Source organism: Anthonomus grandis, chromosome 5 (assembly GCF_022605725.1).
Source record: "Anthonomus grandis grandis chromosome 5, icAntGran1.3, whole genome shotgun sequence".
Lineage (NCBI taxonomy): Eukaryota > Metazoa > Arthropoda > Insecta > Coleoptera > Curculionidae > Anthonomus > Anthonomus grandis.
In genome coordinates, this window is record NC_065550.1 from 37,253,088 (window position 1) to 37,257,558 (window position 4,471).

A 4,471-nucleotide genomic window follows, 5' to 3' on the forward strand; every position below is an offset into this window, starting at 1 on the left:
GTTGGTTTTTTTTCTTATTTTCTTTTCAGCGCAGTAAATCAGGATAATGAAAATTCCTGAATTCCCATTCAGGGAGAATGTTTTTAGTTAGTGTAAGTAACATATTTATCAGCTTTGGAATAAGTTCTCATCTTGGATGTTAAATTAAAATTTGTGCTTAGCAAATCAAGATTGTGTTTGATTGGTTGTTATAAACTCCTGGACAAAATTATTGCACCACTTGATTTTTAGAGATTTTTTTTTAATAAAGATAAAAAAATAAGCAAACTTATAAGCATTGTTAACTATGCATTATTAATTAACAAAAACAATTATATTATATTTAACAAAACGAGATTTAAGTAACTAAATTCAATACAATGAAAAGCATCGATTTTCACTAACTTCCATTTTGATACAAAAATAAAACAATAGACCCATAATGAATTCTTAATAACGTGTATTGCTACCTCTAGCTGCAATGACCGCTTGAAGTCTTCGCAGCATTCCTCGTATCAAATTATGAAAACTTTCCTGTTTTTGTCCAGTTCTGCTTTTTATACGAGAAAAGATATTATAACTGTTTTAACTGATATTTATTTTTATTTAAATTTTCTTGACAAAATAATTAATGGTGCGATAATTTTGTCCAGGAGTTTATATTATTTTATTAATTTTTTCCTCTAACGTTTGATTTTAACCCAAAAAAGAAAGGATTTCTGTTGTATTACCTTTTTTTTCTCAAGGGTCTTATTTATTGAAATAGAGAATTACTTTGTAATATAGGAAAACAGAAAACGTATAATTACATAAATTATGATGCCTTCTACTTTTTTGTCCTTTGGTTTTCTGCAAGCCAAGAAGCAGAAACACTGCTTCTGTCTTACGAAGAATCCCGATTAAATTATTCTTTTGCCGTTTAATTCTCTGTGAAAAATTTCTGTTTGATAAAGTAATGTGTTATTAGGCTATCCAGTTTCTGGAATAAATATTCGTATATTTTTTCCAGGCAATTGTATAGTCTTTTTAATCTCACTTGAATGACGATGAAAGCGTGCCGACGAAAAGCCCGAGGGCAGTTTTAAACCTACTTCTTTTCCCAGAATTATCTTAAGATGGCGGTACACTGGCAGCATACTATGCCGCGGCGGATGATATGCAAAGAGACCGCCCGATGCAGGTCTGCCTCGGCATAAGTCCTCAATAGCAGATCAATGCCCAATGCCGCAGCAAATTTATTTTAAAACATTGGCGTAGTATTAAGTTATATGGTAAATTAAATAAACTTAATAATATAATATATTTAGATGAAACATGGTTTTACGCATGACGTAATTAAATACCGTTGGGTTGATAATTCCACGTATTGTGTTTTGAATACGCCATGCTCAATAGGCAAATGAGTCATTATACTTCATGGGGAAAGTACAGAAGGATTTGTTAAAAATGCGTTACTTTTGTCTGCTTAAAATATTTTTCAATGTTCAGCTGATTCCCTTGAAGATATGACTGCGGCATTATTTGAAAAATGGTTTTCTAATCAGCAACATTATCTAACATCAGTAATTGTTATGGATAATGCATCTAACCATTCAAGAATGCTAAATAAAATACCAAATACTAGTTTCAAAAAACAATATACATATAACATTTGTGAAAATTAAGGACATTCCTGTTGACGACAAAATCCTATTCAAAAAGGGATTAAGGTCTTTAATTAAGATACAAGAAAAACTAGATTCATGTAACTGGAGATCGCAGCGTATTTTTGCACTGATCTCTTTGGATATTGGACAACTGCATCGCTAACACGGTCAATATTTTGATTAGTGCGCACATTTCGTACGATTCTAGAAGGTTTAGGAATAGTTTCAATCCCATTCTTCAAATTTATTTATCCAAGAATTGACGAGATTGGTACTAGGTGCTTCACTGACGTTGTGAAGAGCATAACGAGCACCCAACCGACGTAAAACTGCGATGTAGGAATGATTTAATTTATAAAAGCCATGGACATAAAACGCACGTTGTTGGGTATCAAATCGATTCATTATTGCATCTGTCAATTCCGACAATAAATTTCGGATTGCTTGATCTATTGCGAAAAAGTAGGCAATTTAATATTAAACAGTGGCGAAGCGTACGAGTAGACAAGGTAGACACTGTCTACCCAAAATTATCCAGTTATTTGTTATTAATTTATCACGTAATTGTTGAATTAAAATTTAAAAAAAATTAACACAGCACGTAGCCTCTCATCACTATTATTAAATAGAATCTAAACATGATTAATAAGAAGGCGGGCCCCGCCTGATGCATCAATTAAAATAAAAATGCAGAGCTGACACCCAATTAATGTATACGAGCCCCAGGAAGACACATTGATATTTGTCTTCCGAAATTTGGAGCAGATCGAACCAAATACGCATCAAGCAGGGCTACAGAGGTCCGGCCGCATCAGCATTCAGCCCACAGAACACAAATATAGCGATTAGCCTATTACTTAAATTTACTCGCGGGAAAGACATTCGAGCTTTTGTCTTCAGTGTTGTGCGATCTTCAGTTTTGTTTTGATGAATCTGCATTTAGCATTTGGTGCGGGCGCGTGCTATAGTAATTTAATAATTAGTATTTTTATTTTTGGGTGTATAGAAAAGGTTTTTTTAGTGGTTATTTATCAACGACTGTTCGATATTGGCAATTGTATTTTTGTTGTGTTTTTATTTGTCTTTAATTAATTTTAAAATAATGGATATTATGGATTTATAAATTATGGTTATACCTATGTTGTGTTTTTTTGTAAGTTGTATTTATTTTTATCTATCTATCTTTTTATGCTAGTCGTAATTATTTTTTTTCTTTTTTATATCACTTCATAATTTTTCTCTTTGAGTTAATATTTCACGCGCCTTCATTCTCTATTTCATTAAATTGAATAATATTGAATACACATTTCTTTCTAATTAACGATTTTTATTGTTTGTCTACCCGAAAAAAAAATTCACGCTTCGCCACTGATATAAAAAGGCATTGTATAATAGGTGAATATTTAAACCACATTGTATTTCAAATTAAACCTTATGTCCATAACTTAAAACATTGCATAACGTTTAAACAACCCATGTAAGCTTTACAATAATACATTTTAATAGTATCAATTCTAAATCTGTTCAAAACCAAAAAACATATTAAGAATTGATAAAAAATCCGTCAGATCAAAGCAATTGAAGTTAATTTTGTTAGTAAAACTATTATAAAAAAAACTGAATTGAAACTATAAAGATAACTTTATTATATTACCCATTTTTTTTGCGGTCGCTTAATATTTGGCTTCTTCTTCAAGTATGAATAAAAAGACCATACCTTGTGAATATAGTTTTATAGTCCTCAACTGCCTGGAATTTACAAAATATTGTTACTTTCCCAGGCAGTTCAAATTTAGTTCGTAGTGTAAAATACAAGAAAAAATATACTCAGGTAGTAGAGTTGTTATCAACAAGTGCTTAGAATGAATAAAATAATGTTTATAATTTGTGCAGTTCAACCTTTATTTTTGTATATCAATAAGGTAATTTGTATTTTTTTTTTCTAAAAAGCATAATAAACCATAAAACATTCATGTTTTAAGTAGCAATTTACACACATCAAAATGTTCAAGGGACAAGGAAAAAAATCAATTTTTAGATGAAAAAATTGGTTTTAAGGTAATTAGTATTTACCATTTGTTGGACATTCCTTTGAACATACATTATCATATTAAGTCATTCAAGGCTTATTTTCAATGTAGTGAAAATTTGTTCTAATTGTACATGTAACATAGTCAATATCTTACAAGCTGCTGGGATGAATACCTGCGATATCGTAAGACATGTCTGTAAATTCTGCCAAGAACACTAAAGAAAGGTTGTGGTAGTGATTAGAAGAGACTGTTTATGTGAGAAAAAAACATAACACACCTTCAGGCATTACAAAAACCCAATATTAGTGTCACTGCTCAAAATACTAGGATGAACATCAGAATTGATAAGATCGTAAATAGTGTTCCAGACAATGAAAACAGATGTGTTTCGTTACAATATTTTCCAAATATTCATTTAATTGTCCATTATCTCTACATTTTGATGTGTTGTTTCATAATGAGTGAGACAAACATGGAGAGATTGTAGTTGCACAGGATGATAAATAATGTTTTACCTTTACATTTTATCACCCTGCATCTCAAAAGCCTGTAATTTTCAGTTAGGGACTTATGGTGCAAACCTGCTTATTTTGAGGCCCTCTACAAGCCCTCCAAGTTTGTTTCATTAATTATGAAACACCCTGTATATTTAAATTATCGGGAAAAAAAACTATCATGGTACTGAACATTCAAACCTTTCATTCAGCACCAGAAAAAAATTGCATAAAACACAGATATCCCTGTAAATCTAAGCCAAAGATAAACAAATATACCTTTAGGCAAACGGGGTACAAAATAAAACAACTAACAACA